This window comes from Pristiophorus japonicus, chromosome 4 (assembly GCF_044704955.1).
Source record: "Pristiophorus japonicus isolate sPriJap1 chromosome 4, sPriJap1.hap1, whole genome shotgun sequence".
Lineage (NCBI taxonomy): Eukaryota > Metazoa > Chordata > Chondrichthyes > Pristiophoridae > Pristiophorus > Pristiophorus japonicus.
Window position 1 is genome coordinate 94,473,492 of NC_091980.1, and position 20,736 is coordinate 94,494,227.

Consider the following 20,736-nt stretch of genomic DNA (forward strand, 5'->3'; position numbering starts at 1 on the left):
TTCATTGGATATATTCAAGAGGGAGTTAGATATGACCCTTACGGCTAAAGGGATCAAGGGGTTTGGAGAGAAAGCAGGAAAGGGGTAATGAGGTGAACGACCAGCCATGATCTTATTGAATGGTGGTATAGGCTCGAAGGGCCGAATGGCCTACTCCTGCACCAATTTTCTATGTTTCTATGTTTCTTTCTGCATCTAACCTGTCCAATCCCGTCAGAATGTTATTTTCTTCTATGAGATCCCCTCTCATTCTTCTAAATCGCATTGAATACAAGCCTAGTCGATCCAGTCTCTCCTCATATGTCAGACCTGTCATCCCGGGAATCAGTCTGGTGAACCTTTACTGCACTCCCTCAATAACAAGAATGTCCTTCCTCAGATTAGGAGACTTAAACTGCATACAATACTCAAGGTGTGGTGTCACCAAGGCCCTGTACAACTGCAGCAAGACCTCCCTGCTCCTATACTCAAATCCTCTCGCTATGAAGGCCAACATGCCACTTGCTTTCTTTACTGCCTGCTGTACCTGTATGCCTACTTTCAATGACTGATGTACCATGACACCCAAGTCTCGTTTCATCTCCCCTTTTATTAATCTGTCACCATTCAGATAATAATCTGCCTTCCTGTTTTTGCCAGCAAAATGGATAACCTCACACTTATCCACATTATAATGCATCTGCCACGCATTTGCCCACTCACCTAACCTTTCCAAGTCACCCTGCAGCCTCTTATCGTTCTCCTCACAGCTCACATTGCCACCCAGCTTAGTGTCATCTGCAAACTTGGAGATATTACACTCAATTCTTTCGTCCAAATCGTTAATATGTATTCTAAATAGCTGGGGTCCCAGCACTGAACCTTGCGGTACCCCACTAGTCACTACCTGCCATTCTGAAAAGGACCAGTTTATTCCCACTCTCTGCTTCCTGTCTGCCAAACAGTTCTCTATCCACCTCAATACATTACCCCCAATCCCATGTGCTTTAATTTTGCACATTAATCACTTGTGTGGGATCTTGTCAAAAGTCTTTTGAAAGTCCAAAAACACCACATGCACTGGTTCTCCCTTGTCCACTCTACTAGTTACAGCCTCAAAAAATTCTAGAAGATTTGTCAAAAATGATTTCCCTTTCATAAATCCGTGCTGATTTGGACCGATCCTGTCACTGCTTTCGAAATGCGCTGCGATTTCATCTTTAATAATTGATTCCAACATTTTCCCCACTACCGATATCAGGCTAACCGGTCTATAATTCCCCGTTTTCTCTTTCCCTCCTTTTTTAAAAAATGGTGTTACATTAGCTACCCTCCAGTCCAATGGAACTGCTCCAGAGTCGATAGACTGTTGGAAAATAATCACCAATGCATTCACTATTTCTGGAGCCACTTCCTTAAGTACTCTGGGATGCAGACTATCAGGCCCTGGGGATTTATCGGCCTTTAATCCCATCAATTTCCCTAACACAATTTCCTGACTAATAAAGATTTCCTTCAGCTCCTCCTTCTCGCTAGACCCTCGGTCCCCTAGTATTTCCGGAAGATTATTTGTGTCTTCCTTCGTGAAGACAGAACCAAAGTATTTGTTCAATTGGTCTGCCATTTCTTTGTCCCCCATTATAAATTCACCTGATTCTGACTGCAAGGGATCTACGTTTGTCTTCACGAATCTTTTTCTTTTCACATATCTATAGAAGCTTTTGCAGTCAGTTTTGTCAGTGGGGATTAAACTTTGTCAGTGGTGATTAGCACCAACCCATTCCCTGGACCCCTGGTGGTGGTGGGACACCTATCTACAGTCGTCTGTACCATCGGGGCTCTGGGCGGGGACTTCCTGGTGTATGAGATGAGCTCTGTGGAATTGATGGTGTTCGGGGGATTTGGGATCACACAGGATTCCACACTCTGATCCCAACCAATCCCACCCGCCGGCACCCTGCCACCGCCTGCTAAACACGATCGACACACCAGTTGGGCAGATCTTTTTCAACCCCCACATACACACATAAATCCCTTCCTCGGATTCCCACCACCTATCCCAACACACATTCACTCCTCCCTGAGAACCCGTGATCGTCCGGTACGTGTCGTTACTTCGTCTTTCCCAGTCAGCTGTCTGGTCCCCTGTGTCCGCGCTCAATTTACTGAGCCACCACCACCTTCCCAGTGGAATGTGTCCACTACAGCTAAGGCACACCTGTTTACCCTCCGTTATTCTAACCCGGGATGTGGTGACTCCTATTCTTGGGCATGGGATGGACGCTTCACTATTGGTGAACTTGTCATGGCTGGAATATTGGGTGAAATTCGACCCCAGCCATCCTGGCCATCTCCCCTTGTGGAGATAGACGCTTGCCCCATCCTTCGAGCCACCTCCAGTAGTCACGGTCGGTCCGTCTCCGCCGGTGCATCCGAAAACAACCGATTCCTCAGTGTCGCCCCTGCGACTTGTGCTGGCTTCAATCATGACGATCAGGATTACTAGGATTGACTTCATCTTGTTCTTAGGCATTCCCTGAAAACACACAGAAGACAACGTTGTCCTTGGAGTAATGCCTCACCTTTCCAGATGCAGCTGCACATGATTACCTTTGGTAACCGGAAGACACAGACAAGCTAAGGCAACAAACAGTAGAGAAAGAAGTTATGTACAGCGCCATACTAGGTCTCCTCGACCCTGGGCCTCTTACGACACCAGCTCTCTTTGTTCACCGTTGTGTAAGGAGGTGTCCACGGTGCCCTTGACCGTGGGATCCTGGCATTCCTCCTCACTCCTGCCCCCACAGGCAGAACGGCTGGTCCCTCGTGGGCTCCTCACAGTCCCAGATTATGGACTGGAGACCCACACCTGTAGTGCAGCTCACCACTCCCTGCTGTTTCCTCCTCTTATCAGCTCTTTCCCCAGGGTTGAAAAGCTTACACTGATTGATATGGAACCACTTAGTGCGTCGGGGCATTTTGACCGCATATACCATTAGACTTGCCTTATCCACGATACTGTATGGTCCCATGTATAGCGGTTCAAAAGTCCCTACCCTAGCGAAGTTTCTGACCATTACTTGATCTCCGATCTTCCACTCGTGGTGCCTCTGAAGTTCAAGCAAGAAACGATTTCTATGATGTTGCTTCCCCATGTTACTGGCAGCCTGCCAATGGATCTGTTTGAGATGCTCAAACAGATTCTTAACAAACCTTTCCCAGTTCACCTCTGTTGACTGATCTTCCGTGAGAACCGGTGCCAGTACATGACTGGGCGTTCTCATAACCCTGTCAGTCACAAGCTCATGCGGGGAATACCCTGTACTTCCAGATGGGCTGGCTCGGACCCCCATCAGAACTAACAGCAAGACCTCCACCCATTTTCTAGACGAGTCACCTGTCTCATTCCATAACCTTTCCTTGATGGTCCTATTCATCCGCTCCACAATCCCTGATGACTGCGGGTTGTGGGTGACGTGCCATTTACCCTCTACACCTCGCATCTTCAGAGTCGCCTGCATGACTGCCCTGTGAAGTGACTCCCCTGATCGGACTCCACATACTGTGGTAGCCCCCACCTAGAGAACACTTCTCTCACTAGAATCCTTGCAGTCCCCAAAGCTGTGACTGTTCGGTAAGGGAAAGCTTCTACCCATTTAGAGAACACGTTACCAGGACCAGGTAGTACTTGTAACTCCCACCAGCTCCCGCACGGTGGGTATGGACTGCCATGGTCCCCCCACTCTCCCAGTGTGTCCCATGGTGCCTTCCTTTTCTGGGGATCAGGGTTGTTTGCAGCACACACCAAGCAATCCGCACAGAAGTCGCAGGCGTCCTCCCTCAGTTGTGGCCACCACCCAGCCTGTTCCACCCATTGCCAGGTGGTCTCCGGCCCAGGGTGCCCCGCTCCTGGACCCTCGTGGGCCAATTGAAGGAATTCTCTCTGGTGCTGCTGCGGGACTACCCACTGTTCCCCTCTGAAAACCATCCCTTCCTTTACCGTAATACCTGCCATTCCGTATGGACCCTCCACCTTATCTCCCTTAGCCAGCGCCTCCAGAACAGTCTTTAGGACGGGATCCTGTGTCTGGACCATCTTTAGGTCCAGGGCCAATGCTACCCCTGCACTCCCTTGTGTCCCTCCTCTGTCTCTGACCGCGGTTACCAGACTCGACCCATAATGATCACAAAAAGTGCCCATTCGAGCACCTTCTTTGGCCAGTATGTCGGCCTGCTGATTGCCTTCTGCATGGGGTTCTGCCTTAGAATAGGCCTTGACTTTGTTGATATAGAAATCCCCCTGGGTTCCTATCTATGTTATGATCTGTTACAACAAAGGCTTGGTTGCTAGGGTTTCCCGTTTGCAGATGTGAACCCGCGACGAGACCAAATGGCCAAATATTCTGCACATGAATTGCAAGTGAACATGCTGTCCGAGCAAATCGTGTAGGGTGTGGGGAACTCTTCAGGGTCTTTCTCCAACCCGCTAGCCATCGATCTGGGGACACTCCATACGGAATGGAAATGTGTCCTGATGCAGTGGGAGCGGAAGGGAATAGGCATTTTGGGGGCAGACTTCATACTGGTCCACAAGATATTGGTGGATTTCCGGAATCACTGTCTATGGGGGCAGTATGCATGGGAAAGAAGAAGGAGGTGGTAATTATATCAGGGAAGCAAGGCAAGGGAACCGTGTGTACGATGAAGCCCAAGGGTAGTTATGACCTTGAACTTTTGGTCACTTCTACCCCGGTGGAGTACAGAGCGGATGTGCGAGCCAACCTCGTGACATTCACTACACACAAGCACGACTGTGGGAGGGTAGCAGGGAGGGAGGTCAGAGTAGAAGGAGACCCCCATGGCCCGACCACAGAAACAGTACAACTTCTCCAGAGGGGCAGAGGTGGATTTAGAGACAGCATTGGTATCACTGGTTGAGCAGGGTGTGTTAAGACCCATAGCGACCCATGTGAACTCTCCGATTTGGCTGGTTAGGAAACCGGACAATTCGTGGAGAGCCACTGTGGACTATCGGGTTCTTAATAAGAACATCCCAGCCTGTGCCCCCACCGTCGCAGTCGTAGCCGACCTGATCGGGAGTATCCCAGCATCCACAAAAACATTCACGGTGCTGGACATTTCGAACAGATTCTGGTCTATCCCTCTCAAAAGGGAGGACCAATATAAGTTCGCATCCACTTTCAAGGGTCAGCAGTACACATGGACCTGCCTTCCCCAAGGGTTTCATAACAGTCCTTCTATTTTCCACTAATGTATGGCCAACTGTTTAAAAGGGTTCAGCAGACCGCAGCAGCTTGTGCAGTACGTGGACGACCTGCTTTTGTTCTCCGACAAGGAGGAGGAGCATGGCCCACTGTTAGTTGAGAGGCTGAGTCTGTTAAAAGAAGCTGGGTTCAAGGTTAATCCCAGGAAAGCACAGATCGGCCAGCAGGAAGTATAATTCCTCGGGCTGACCGTGCGGACTGGGGAGAGGACCATCGAAGAGGCGAGGAGGAAGGCAGTACAGAAGCTATCTGCCCTGACCACGTAACGGGGGTAAGATCCTTCCTGGGACTCAAAGGGTACTGCAGAGATTTCATAGAGGACTATGCCGCTACAGCAGCCCCTCTCCTCCGGCTCCTCCAGAAGGGATTGGGCTGGGAGTGGGATGTGGACTGCATGGCAGCTTTTAGTTGTCTGAAGAGAGAACTGCAGACCGCACTGGCTTTAGGAGCAATTGACGGGGAGAGGAGTTCTTTTGGAGGTTGCTGCCACAAGGGACAGTTTAAGCACAATGCTGCTCCAGGAGCAGCATGGCAAGCTGAGGCCTGTGGTATACTTATCAAGATTCCTCACAGATGTAAAGAGCGGGTACACATCAATTGTGAGAGGCATCTGCTTGCCACACATTGGGCCATGAAGAGATCACAAATCTTCACAGGGGTGTCCCCGATAACTCTCTTAACCCATCATACGCCCACTCAGATGCTTCTGGATGGGAGGATAAAGGATGGCACGGTGAGCAGTGCATGCATTGCTCGCTGGACTTTATTGCTCTCGCAGATGAATTTGAGCGTGAAAGGCCTCTGTGAGCCCAAGTTCACCGCAAATTTGATCTACCCAGGGGTGGCTCACAAACGTTCTGTTGAAGGAGTATGGGATGTAGACATAGGGTTTCGGGCTGGGATCCCTCCCATGGGCCGCGAGATCTATGTAGACGGGTCCAATACAGTGGTGGCAGGGGAGCAACTCACTGGATGTGGTCTCTGGAGTTTTAACAAACCAGCCTTTCACACATCTGCACAGGGTGACCCCATCATAGGGAAAGTACCCTCAGAGAAAGAAACCCATAAAGTCCACAAAATATTCTCGACTGGGTCCATTCTTTAAACAGAGACTTTGCGATCTCTTCTGTCATGTATCTCACACCACTGTATATAACTGTATCTTATCATGCTATACATGACTGTAACTAGATATGACCTGTAACCACAAGCATACCTTACCACCAGGGCTGCACTTGCAGGAGACACTGCACACCTGTCCCACACAGGTATATAAAGACAAGTCTCAGGCAAGTGAGGCATTCCAGAGCTGTGAAATAAAGGTGCAGGTCCTGAGTGACCTTGTGCCTCGTGTAAGTCTGTACTGCATGGTCAGGATTATACAGTGGCGACGAGTTACGGGATCACAGAATCCACAGAATGGCTACCAACGGCTCAGATGAGAAATGCAATGCTGGAGATAATTGGGAGGACTTTATAGAAAGGCTCCAGCAAAGCTTTGTAACCAAAGACTGGTTGGGCGATGATAAGGCAGACAAGAGAAGAGCCCATCTCTTGACCAGCTGTGGCTCGAAAACATATGCCTTAATGAAGGACCTGCTGGCACCCGAGAAACCAGCAAGCAAGTCATTTGAAGAGTTGAGCACACTGATGAGAGACCACCTGAAGCCAGCGGGCAGCCTACACATGGCCAGACACAGGTTCTACAACCACAGACGCTGTGTGGGCCAGAGCATACCCGACTTTGTGGCGGAACTTGAGAGGCTGGCTAGTTTATGTGAGTTCTCCGATGAACTAAGGAGAGAAGTACTGAGAGACTTTTTTATTGAAGGAATAGGCCATGCAGGTATATTCCAAAAGCTCATAGAGACCAAGAACTTGACCCTAGAGGCAGCAGCACTGGTCGCACAGACATTCTTGGCAGGAGAAGAAGAAACGAGGTTGATCTATACTGCGGGTATGACAACTAACGAAACATCGGAACAAGGGGTTCACAGCGTGAAACAAGCCGCTGCCCCACACACAGACAAAGGCAGGAGAGTAGGCCTTCAACACCAGGCAGTGGCGCCAGAAGCCATCAAGGGCCACATGAACGACTGTTCATGCCTCATCAACCCACAATGCGAACAATCAAATACAAACTGAGAGAAGCTCAAGAGAGATCAGCCAGATGCAGCTCATCCTTTGGAAACAATGGAAGTGGTCTGTACTGGAGATGTGGGGGAAGGCAGTCATCAAGGGGATGTCGATTTCAGCATGCCGTTTGCAGAAACTGCAACTGTCATGTATCTCACACTACTGTACATAACTGTATCTTACCATGCTATACATGACTGTAACTAGAGATGACCTGTAACCACTAGCTTACCCTACCACCAGGGGTGCACTTGCAGGAGACACTGGATACCTGTCCCAGACAGGTATATACGGACAGGTCTCAGGCAAGTGTGGCATTCGAAAGCTGTGTAATAAAGTTGCAGGTCCTGAGTGACCTTGACTTCAGCATGTGCCTCGTATGAGTTTGTACTGCAGGGACAGAACTTTACAGTGGCGATGAGTTACGGGATTACAGAATCCACAGAATGGCGACCAACGGCTCAGATGAAAAATACAATGCTGGAGATAATTGGGAGGACTTTATAGAAAGGCTCCAGCAAAGCTTCGTAACCAAAGACTGGTTAGGCGACGATAAGGCAGACAAGAGAAGACCCCAACTCTTGACCAGCTACGGCTCGAAAACATATGCCTTAATGAAGGACCCGCTGGCACCCGAGAAACCAGCAAGCAAGTCATTTGAAGAGTTGAGCACACTGATAAGAGACCATTCTGAAGCCAGCGAGCAGCCGACACATGGCCAGACACAGGTTCTACAACTGCAGACACTGTGTGGGCCAGAGCATACCCGACTTTGTGGCAGAACTTCAGAGGTTGGCTAGCTTATGTGAGTTCTCCGATGAACTAAGGAGAGAAGTACTGAGAGACTTTTTTATTGAAGGAATAGGCCATGCAGGTATATTCCAAAAGCTCATAGAGACCAAGAACTTGACCCTAGAGGCAGCAGCACTGGTTGCACAGACATTCTTGGCAGGAGAAGAAGAAACGAGATTGATCTATACTGCGGGTACAACAACTAACGAAACATCGGAACAAGGGGTTCACAGCGTGAAACAAGCCACTACCCCCACACACAGACAAAGGCAGGAGAGCAGGCCCTCAACAGCAGGCAGTGGCGCCAGAAGCCATCAAGGGCCACATCTACGGCCGTTCACACCTCATCAACCCACAATGCGAGCAATCAGCTACAAACTGAGAGAAGCTCAAGAGAGATCAGCCAGACGCAGCTCATCCTTTGGAAACAATGGAAGCGGTCTGTACTGGAGATATGGGGGAAGGCACTCATCAATGGGGTGTCGATTTCAGCATGCTGTTTGCAGAAACTGCGACTATACAGGGCATCTGGCCCGCATGTGCAGAAAAATGGCAGCTCGGTTGGTATACGAATCGGAAGGGTCGGAAAGCGGACCAGAAGACGGTGGGGACAGTACCCGGGACACTGAGGTACAGCGGGTCAACACGATCAATGGCCACTGCTCTTACAACAAGACGCCTTCAATAATGATGAGGGTCCTACTCAACGGGATACCCGTCAACATGGAGCTGGATACGGGAGCGAGTCAATCTCTCATGAGCGCTAAACAATTTGAACAGCTATGGCCGCACAAAAGAGACAGACCAAAACTCACAAGGGTCAACACCAAATTGAGGACCTATACCAAAGAAATCATCCCAGTCTTTGGCAGCGCCATGCTCTCACTTACACACAAAGGGACAGTGAACCGACTTCCCCTGTGGATTGTCCCCGGAGATCTCCCAGCAGTGCTGGAGAGAAGCTGGCTGGTGAAACTAAACTGGAAATGGGTTGATGTTCACGCCATGTCGTCAGAGGAACAGACCTCTTGCTCTAAGTCGATTTGAACATCTCTTTCAGCCAGGTGTGGGCACCTTCAAAGGGGCTAAAGTTAAAATCTACATCACACAGGATGCTAGATCAGTCCATCACAAGGCTAGAGCTGTGCCCTATGTGATGAGGGAAAATATTGAACATGAACTGGACTGGCTTCCGCGGGAAGGCCACCCATGGAATTTAGCGACTGGGCAAGTCCTATCGTCCCAGTCATGAAGCCTGATGGATCTGTATGAACCTGTGGGGACTACAAATCTACCATAAACAGAGTCTCCCTACAGGACCAGTACCCGCTGCCCAGAGCAGAGGACTTATTTGCCACATTGGCTGGAGGTAAACTTTTCTCAAAACTAGATCTCACATCTGCATATATGACGCAAGAATTAACAGACGAGTCTAAGCTACTCACCACCATCAACACACATCGAGGAATTTTCACGTACAATCGATGCCCATTCGGCATCAGGTCGGCAGCTGCTATATTCCAGCGCAACATGGAGAGTCTGCTCAAGTCCATCCCGGGGACGGTTGTATTTCAAGACGACATACTTATCACGGACAGGGACACCGATTCCCATCTCCGCAATATGGAGGAAGTACTAAAGCGGTTGAATCGGGTAGGCCTAAGAGTTAAGAAATCCAAGTGCCTGTTTCTCGCGCCCGAGGTTGAATTTTTGGGCAGAAGGATTGCCGCTGATGGAATCCGCCCAACAGAGTCCAAAACCGAAGCAATTCACCTGGCACCCAGGCCCCGGAATGTCTCAGAACTGCGCGCCTTTCTCGGGCTACTCAACTACTTTGGGAACTTTATGCAGAACTTAAGCAGCTGCTGGAGCCTCTCCACGTGCTACTCAGAAAGGAGTGCGATTGGTTTTGGGGTGCGCCCAGGAACGCACCTTCAATAAGGCACGCAACCTTCCTTGTTCCAACAGTGTTTTGGCTTTCTTTGATCCAGCTAAAAAGCGAGTTCTTACATGTGATGCGTTAGCGTACGGGGTCTGGTGCGTTTTACAACATGTCAATAGTGCGGGTAAATTACAACCCATAGCTTATTCCTCCAGGTCACTTTCGCAGGCGGAACGCGGGTATGGAATGGTGGAGAAGGAGGCGCTCGCGTGCGTGTATGTTGTCAAAAAGATGCACCAATACCTTTTCGGGGCCAAGTTCGCGTTAGAAACCGACCACAAGCCCCTCACGTCCCTATTATCCGAGAACAAGGCAATAAACGCCAACGCCTTGGCGCGCATTCAACGGTGGGCACTCAAGCTGGCCTCTTACGATTACACCATAAGGCACAGACCAGGCACAGACAACTGTGCCGACGTGCTTAGCAGGCTATCCCTAGCGACCATGGAAGGGTCTGATGAACAGGACTGTGAGATAATCATGGCAATCAATGCCTTTGAGTCCACAGGTTCACCCATGGCAGCTCGCCAAATCAGAGCCTGGACGACCAGCGACCCCACGTTATCCCTAGTAAAAAGATGTGTCTTAACTGGTGACTGGGCAGAGGCTCGCGATGCCTGCCCTGAGGAGATCAAATCTTTCCATAGGCGCATGCATGAGCTGTCACTACAAGCAGACTGCCTGATGTGGGGCAGCCGAGTAGTTATGCCTCTGCGAGGCAGAGAGGCATTTGTCCTGGAGCTCCACCACAAGCACCCGGGGATCGTTCTCATGAAGGCCATAGCCAGATCCCACGTCTGGTGGCCTGGCATTGATGCTGACTCAGAGCTCTGCGTCCGACAGTGCACCATTTGCGCCCAACTCAATAATGCCCCCAGGGAGGCCCCCCTGAGCCCATGGCGCTGGCCCACAAAACCGTGGTCGCGGGTGCACGTAGACTATACAGGCCCATTAATGGGCAAAATGTTCCTCGTAGTTGTAGATGCATTTTCGAAGTGGATCGAATGCACCATTTTAAACTCAAGCACCACCTCCACCACTGTGGAGAGCCTTGGAACCATGTTCGCAATGCACGGCATTCCTGACATATTGGTCAGTGATAATGATCCGTGCTTCACCAGCGCAGAATTCCAAGATTTTATGAGTGACCACCGCATAAATTACGTTAGGACGGCTCCGTTCAAGCCGGCCTCCAATGGCCAGGCGGAGCGAGCAGTGCAGATCATTCAGCAAGGCATGCTCAAAATCCCTGGTCCCACGCTGCAGGGCCACCTGTCGCGACTGCTGCTGGCATACAGATCTCGTCGGCATTCGTTGACTGGAGTTCCCCCCGCGCAACTATTGATGAAACGGACCTTAAAAACAAGGCTCTCATTAATCCTCCCAGACATGCATGAAATCATTGAGGCAAAGCGTCGGAAGCTAACTGAGTGCCATGACCGAAATTCGAGGGGGAGGTGGAATGAGATAGGAGACAAAGTGTTCATGCTAAACTATGGCAGGGGTCCCAAATGGCTTACATGGACAGTAACAGGCAAGGAAGGAAACAGGCTACTGGTGGTACAAATGGACAATGGCCAAACCTGCCGGAGGCATGTAGACCAAGTCAAAAGTAGATTTACCAACAACACTGCTGAACCAGAAACAGACCACAATGTGGAACTCAAACCACACCTGGTGGACAGACAGAGGGAACAACCTGAGGAAAGGGCAATCCCAACAGACAGCCCAGGCGAAACATCAACAATCATACTGAACGAAACAGACAGCCCAGGCGAGAAACCAGCAATCACACTGAAAGAAAAACAGGCACCAAGGCAAACAACTGAAACACAACTAAGACGCTCCACGCGAGAGCGTAGACCACCTGAGAGACTGAACCTATAAAGGCAATAAGACCTTGGGGGAGGGTGATGTCATGTATCTCACACTACTGTACATAACTGTATCTTACCATGCTTTACATGACTGTAACTACAGATGACCTGTAACAACTTGCTTACCTTACCACCAGGGGTGCACTTGCAGGAGACACTGGATACCTGTCCCAGACAGGTACATAAGGACAGGTCTCAGGCAAGTGTGGCATTCGAGTGCTGTGTAGTAAAGGTGCAGGTCCTGAGTGACCTTGACTTCAGCATGTGCCTCGTGTGAGTTTGTACTGCAGGGACAGGACTTTACAGCAACTATACAGGGCAGCTGGCCCGCATGTGCAGAAAAACAGCTGCTCGGCTGGTATATGAATCGGAAGGGTCGGAAAGCGGATCAGAAGACGGTGGGGACAGTGCCCGGGACACCGAGGTACAGCGGGTCAACACGATCAATGTCCACTGTTCCTCCAACAGGACGCCTCCAATAATGATGAGGGTCCTACCCGTCAACATGGAAGGGGACACGGGAGCGAGTCAATCTCTCATGAGCATCCAACAATTTGAACAGCTGTGGCTGCACAAAAGCAACAGACCAAAACTCACAAGGGTCCACACCAAACTAAGGACCTATACCAAAGAAATCGTCCCAGTCCTTGGCAGCGCCATGCTCTCAGTCACACACAAAGGGACGGTGAACCGACTTCCACTGTGGATTGTCCCCGGAGATCTCCCAGCACTGTTGGGGAAAATCTGGCTGGCAAAACTAAATTGGAAATGGGATGATGTTCACAGCATGTCGTCAGAGGAACGGACCTCCTGCTCAACAGTTCTAAGTCGATTTGAACATCTCTTTCAGCCAGGTGTGGGCACTTTCAAAGGGGCTAAAGTTAAAATCTACATCACACAGGATGCTAGACTGGTCCATCACAAGGCTAGAGCTGTGCCTTATGTGATGAGGGAAAAGAGTGAACATGAACTGGACCGGCTTCTGCGGGAAGGCATTATCTCACCGTGGAATTTAGTGACTGGGCAAGTCCCATCGTCCCCGTCTTAAAGCCTGATGGATCCGTACGAATCTGTGGGGTTTGCAAATCTACCATAAACAGAGTCTCCTTACAGAACCAATACCCGCTGCCCAGAGCGGAGGACCTATTTGCCACATTGGCTGGAGGAAAACTTTTCTCGAAACTAGATCTTACATCTGCATATATGATGCAAGAACTGACCGAAGAGTCGAAGCTACTCACCACCATCAATGCACATCGAGGCCTTTTCATGAAAAATCGATGCCCATTCGGCACCAGGTCAGCAGCTGCTATATTCCAGCGCAACATGGAGAGTCTGCTCAACTCCATCCCGTGGACGGTTGTGTTTCAAGACAACATACTCATCACGGGCAGGGACACCGACTTCCATTTCCGCAATTTGGAGGAAGTACTAAAGCGATTGGATCGGGTAGGCCTAAGAGTTAAGAAATCCAAGTGCCTGTTTCTCGCGCCCGAGGTTGAATTTTTGGGCAGAAGGATTGCCACTGATGGAATCCGCCCAACAGAATCCAAAACCAAAGTAATTCGTCTGGCACCCAGGCCCCGGAATATCTCGGAACTGCGCGCCTTTCAAGGGCTACTCAATTACTTTGGGAACTTTATGCAGAACTTGAGCACGCTGCTGGAGCCTTTCCACATGCTACTCAGAAAGGGGTGCGATTGGTTTTGGGGGGACGCCCAAGAATGCGCCTTCAATAAGGCATGCAACCTTCTATGTTCCAACAGTGTTTTGACTTTTTTTGAACTAGGTAAAAAGCTAGTTCTTACGTGTGATGCGTCAGCGTACGTGGTCGGGTGCGTTTTACAGCACGTCAATGGTGCGGGTAAATTACAACACATTGCTTATGCCTCCAGGTCACTTTCGCGGGCGGAGCGCGGGTACGGAATGGTGGAGAAGGAGGTGCTCTCGTGCGTGTACGTTGTCAAAAAGATGCACCAATACCTTTTCGGGGCCAAGTTCGCGTTAGAAACCGACCACAAACCCCTCACGTCCCTGCTATCCGAGAGCAAGGCAATAAACGCCAACATCTCAGCGCGCATTCAATGGTGGGCACTCATGCTAGCCTCTAACGACTATACAATAAGGCACATATCAGGCACAGACAACTGTGCCGACGCGCTTAGCAGGCTACCCCTGGCGACCACGAAAGGGTCCGACGAATATGGTCATGGCAATCAATGCCTCTGAGTCCACAGGTTCGCCCATGACGGCTCACCAAATCAGAGCCTGGACAACCAGCGACCCCATGTTATCCTTAGTCAAAAGATGTGTTTTAACTGGTGAGGCATAGAGGCGTTTGTCCGGGAACTCCACCGCGAGCACCCGGGGATCGTTCTCATGAAGGCCATAGCCAGATCCCACGTCTGGTGGCCTGGCATTGACGCGGACTTGGAGCTCTGCGTCCAACGGTGCACCATTTGTGCCCAACTCAGCAATGCCCCCAGGGAGGCCCCCCTGAGCCTCTGGCCCTGGCCCACCAAACCGTGGTCGCGGGTGCACGTATACTATGTGGGCCCATTCATGGGCAAAATGTTCCTTGTAGTCGTCGATGCATTTACAAAGTGGATCGAATGCACCATTTTAAACTCGAGCACCACCTCCACCACTGTGGAGAGCCTTGGAACCATGTTTACAACGTACGGAATTCCTGACATATTGGTCAGTGATAATGGTCCGTGCTTCACCAGCGCATAATTCCAAGATTTTATAGTTGATCGCAGCATAAATCACGTTAAGACGGCACCGTTCAAGCCGGCCTCCAACGGCCAGGCGGAGCGAGCAGTGCAGATCATTAAACAAGGCATGCTTAAAATCCAAGATCCCACGCTGCTGAGCCGCCTGTCGTGACTGCTGCTGGCATACAGATCTCGTCTGCATTCGTTGACTGGGGATCCCCCCGCGCAACTATTGATGAAACGGACCTTAAAGACTAGGCTCTCATTAATCCTCCCAGACATGCATGAAATTGTTGAGGCAAAGCGCCGGAAGCTAACTGAGTACCAGAACCGAATTTCGAGGGGGAGGTGGAATGAGATAGGGGACAAAGTGTTTGTGCTATACTATGGCAGGGGTCCCAAATGACTTGCAGGGACAGTAACAGGCAAGGAAGGAAACAGGCTACTGGTTGTACAACTGGACAGTGGTCAAACCTGCAGGAGGCATGTAGACCAAGTAAAAAGTAAATTCACCAACAAAACTGCAGAACCAGAGGCAGACTACAACGTGGAACTCACACCACACCTGGCAGACAGACAGAGGGAACAACCTGAGGAAAGGGCAGTCTCAACAGACAGCCCAGGCGAGATACCAGCAATCATACTGACCGAAACAGACAGCCCAGGCGAGATACCAGCAATCACACCGAAAGAAAAACAGGCACCAAGGCAAACAACTGAACCACAACTAAGACGCTCCACGCGAGAACGTAGACCACCTGAGAGACTGAATCTATAAAGACAATAAGACCTTGGGGGAGGGTGATGTCATGTATCTCACGCCATTGTATGTAACTGTATCTTACCATGCTATAAATGACTGTAACTAGATATGACCTGTAACCACAAGCATACCTTATCACCAGGGGTGCACTTGCAGGAGACACTGCACACCTGTCCCACACAGGTATATGAATTCAGGTCTCAGGCAAGTGAGGCATTCCAGAGCTGTGAAATAAAGGTGCAGGTCCTGAGTGACCTTGACTTCAGCATGTGCCTCGTGTAAGTCTGTACTGCAGGGTCAGGACTTTCCATCTTCAGTGTGCAGGTCATACATCAATGGTGTGCATCACCTTGGTGACAGTTAAAGTTTAATTGATTCAAGTTAAGTGTAATTATATCCTTTCATGTTAAGGAATCACCAATGTGTAACGGTGCAGCTATCTGAGACAATGCACAACAAGGTTATGTTAAATAAAAAACATTTAATCCAATCATTTGTGTGAAATCATAATTATAACTATAAAAAACACCCTAACCCACCCCCACCCCACCCCACAACAAATTTATCACATTTACACCATTTCCAGCAACACAGTACACAAATGCAAACCAGCAAGGTAGATCACTCGCCCCTTCCCCCGACCCTCCTACCAAAAGAGCACCGACAACATAAAAATCTGCCCACAACAACACCTGCGGCCATGCACTGCACTTTCCTTCTGCCCGCACCGACGCCCCCCCACCCCCGCGCCGGTTCTCCTCCCCACCTCTACCCCTTCACTGCCCCTCCTGACTCCAAGCCACCTGGCCGAAACATAGAAACATAGGCACATAGAAAATAGATGCAGGAGTCGGCCATTCGGCCCTTTGAGCCTGCACCACCACTCAATATGATCATGGCTGATCATGGAACTTCAGGACCCCATTCCTGCTTTCTCTGCATACCCCTGGATCCCTTTAGCCGTAATGGCCACATCTAACTCCCTTTTGAATATATCTAATGAACTGGCCTCAACAACTTTCTGTGGTGGAGAATTTCACAGGTTCACAACTCTCTGAGTGAAGAAGTTTCTCCTCATCTCGGTCCTAAATGGCTTACCCCTTATCTTTAGACTGTGACCCCTGGTTCTGGACTTCCCCAACATCAGGAACAATCTTCCTGCATCTAACCTGTCTAATCCTGTCAGAATTTTATATGTTTCTATGAGATCCACTCTCATTCTTCTAAATTCCAGTGAATATAAGCCTAATCGATCCAGTCTTTCTTCATATGTCCGTGCTATCCTGAGAATCAGTCTGGTGAACCTTCGTTGCACTCCCTCAATAGCAAGAATGTCCTTCCTCAGATTAGGAGACCAAAACTGCACACAATACTCCAGGTGAGGCCTCACCAGGGCCCGGTACAACTGCAGCAAGACCTCCCTGCTCCTATACTCAAAACCTGTCGCTATGAAGGCCAACATGCCATTTGTCATCTTCACCGCTTGCTGTAGCTGCATACCAACGTTCAATGATTATGTACCATGACACCCAGGTCTCGTTGCAATTCCCTTTTCCTAATCTGTCACCATTCAGATAATATTCTGCTTCCCTGTTTTTGGTGCCAAAGTGGATAACCTCACATTTATCCACATTATACTGCATTTGCCATGCATTTGCCCACTCACCTAACCTGTCCAAATCACTCTGTAGCCTCTTAGTATCCTCCTCACAGCTCACACTGCCACCCAGCTTAATGTTGTCTGCAAACTTGAAGATATTACATTCAATTCCTTCGTCTAAATCATTAATGTATATTGTAAATAGCTGGGAGACCAGCACTGAACCCTGCGGTACACCACTCGTCACTGCCTGCCAATTTATTCCTACTCTTTGCTTCCTGTCTGCCAACCAGTTCTCTATCCACGTCAATACATTACCCCCAATAGCATGTGCTTTAATGTTGCACACTAATCTCTTGTGTGGAACCTTGTCAAAAGCTTTTGAAAGTCCAAATATACCACATCCACTGGTTCTCTCTTGTCCACTCTACAAGTTACATCTTCAAAAAATTCCAGAAGATTTGTCAAGCATGATTTCCCATTCATAAATCCATGCTGACTTGGACCGATCCTGTACTGCTTTCTAAATGCGCTGCTATTACATCTTTAATAATTGATTCCAACATTTTCCCCACTACCGATGTCAGGCTAATTGGTCTATAATTCCCTGATTTCTCTCTCCCTCCTTTTTTTAAAAGTGGGGTTACATTAGCTACCCTCCAATCCATAGGAACTGATCCAGAATCAATAGAATGTTGGAAATAACCACCAATGCGTCCACTATTTCTAGGGCCACTTCCTTAAGTACTCTGGGATGCAGACTATCAGACCCTGGGGATTTATCAGCCTTCAGTCCCATCAATTTCCCTCACACAAATTCCTGACTAATAAGGATTTGCTTCAGTTCCTCCTTCTCGCTAGACCCTCAGTCCCCTAGTATTTCCAGAAGGTTATTTGTGTCTTCCTTACTGAAGACAGAAAGAACAAAAGTATTTGTTTGTTCAATTGGTCTGCCATTTCTTTGTTTCCCATTATAAATTCAACTTATTCTGACTGCAAGGGACCTACATTTGTCTTCACTAATCGTTTTCTTTTCACATATCTATAGAAGCTATTGCAGTCAGTTTATATGTTCCCTGCATGCATACTCTCATACTCTATTTTCCTCCTCCTAATTAAACCCTTTGTCCTCCTCTGCTGAATTCTAAATTTCTCCCAGTCCTCAGGTTTGCTGCTTTTTCTGGCTAATTTATATGCCTCTTCCTTGGATTTAACACTATCCTTAATTTCCCTTGTTAGCCTTGGTTGAGCCACCTTTCCCAACAGTACTAGTAAACACTCCCCCTACAACATTGGTTCCGGCCCTATCCAGGTGCAGACCGTCCAGTTTGTACTGGTCCCACCTTCCCCAGAATCGGTTCCAATGTCCTAGGAATTTGAATCCCTCCCTTTTGCACCATTCCTCAAGCCACGTATTCATCTTAACCCTCCCGCTATTTTTACTCTGACTAGCACGTGGCACTGATAGCAATCCTGAGATTACTACCTTTGAGGTCCTACTTTTTAATTTAACTCCTAGCTCCCTAAATTCAGTTTGTAGGACCTCATCCCATTTTGTTCCTAATTCATTGGTAACTATATGCACCATGACAAATGGCTGTTCACCCTCCCCCTCCAAAATGCCCTGCTCCGAGATATCCTTGACCCTTGCACCAAGGAGGCAAGATATCATCCTGGAGTCTCAATTGCGGCCGCAGAAATACCTATCTATTCCCCTTACAATAGAATCCCCTACCATTATAGCTCTCCCACTCTTTTTCCTGCCCTCCTGTGCAGCAGAGCCAGCCATGGTTCTATGAACTTGGTTGCTGCTGCCTTCCCCTGATGAGTCATCTCCCCCAACAGTACCCAAAACGCTGTATCTGTTTTGGAGGGAGATAACCACAGGGGACCCCTGCACTACCTTCCTTCAACTGCTCTGCCTGATAGTCTCCCATTCCCTATCTACCTCAGTAACCTTTACTTGCAGTGTGACCAACTCACTAAATGTGCTATTCACGACATCCTCAGCATCGCGGATGCTCCAGAGTGAGTCCATGCGCAGCACCAGTGCCGCAATGCAGTCTGTCAGGAGCTGCAACTGGACACACTTCCTGCACACACAGTAGTCAGGGACACTGGAAGCGTCCCTGATTTCCCACATAGCACAGGAGGAGCATGACACGGGTCTGGGCTCTCATGCCATCACTTAACACTTAAATTAACTTAATTTGTCAAAAATGACAGGGTTTCTTACTGCTAAAGGAAATAAAAAGAAAAGAAAAAGATTAAGTACTCACCAATCCACCAACCAATCACTTACCTGCTTGGCGCTGCTTCATTGGGGGGGGATGACGGCAGAACCGCTGCTTGGTCGGATACGGGAGAGGACGGTCCCAAGCTGGGAACGTGCTCAGAGCCAGAAGCAAGATCTTCCTCCTGACTCTCATGTGTCATTGGCAATGGGTGTGCAGCACCTTGGGGTGCAGTGCCACACTCTGGGACCACTGGGAGGCCTCTGCCACCACTGTTCCTGGCTATCTGCTCCAGGGCCTCCGCGGAACATACAGCATCATGGTGGCGCATATGCTGGCCAGCTGGAGGGATATGTCCCGCATTGTCTGTTGGATCTGCTGACCTATGTTAACACTCCTCCTGGACAAGTGTACCATGTCCATGCTCAGATCTGCCGCTCGTGGAGCAGATTTGCCATGTTGATCCAACCTCCGCTTGGTCAGCGCCATCCTGGAGACACTTGGGTTCCCTGTGGCAAGATGATTGGGCCCGGTACCTCCACGGTGGATGTAGGAATGGCCTCAGGAGCAGTAGATGCATCAGTGTTGAATGGATAATGCAGGTTGGAGATGCAGGCTCCTCAAAGTCAGCACTGTCAACTGTTGAGAGGGGACCCAGCAGATGTACGGGCGAGAATCGGTGCTCCTCAAACCAGATGGAGGAGAGTCCGGCGAGTCCGTCCCCGCGCCCCCAGCTTCTGGGCTCGGTGTTCTTGCATGGGACCGCGCTGCTGGCTGAGCTGCAAAACATAAATGAAGTTATTAGAGGAGAAGGGGGTGCTCGGGTCATAAGGTGAGTCCCGAGCGACACACAGCATATGCATGACAAAAGCAACACCGCTGACAAGATCATCACAGACATCACATCTCATGACCATCACCAAATTCTGCATTGCAATGATTCTCATGAGGATATCATTATTTAGAGAAGAATTTTATGATTCGGCTATCGTATAATGTTGGTCGGATATGAGTGGTTGTGGCATCTATTGACTTTACATCACGCAATGGTGTATACTTTACTCACGTGGCATCACATCAGTCTCTGCTGCTGCTTGCGTCCCGACTAGTGTCAGCACCCACCCCTCGATGTCGGTGACGTTGATGATGACTGGTGGCCCCCCCACCCGTTCGCCTCTGCTCGGCCCTATTCCTCGAAAGCTTCTTCTGTAAAAGGTAACAACAGCACGACATGGCATGAGATCATTGTGTAATATCATTGCTAGGTACTGTCACAGAGACTGATACAATACATAACCGACAGATGTAATCATGATTATAATGAAAATTATCATCCTTTACCTAAAGATGTACACCGTGACCACAGGCTTTGAGTACAACCTTCCCAGAATAAGTGCAAGACATCACATCT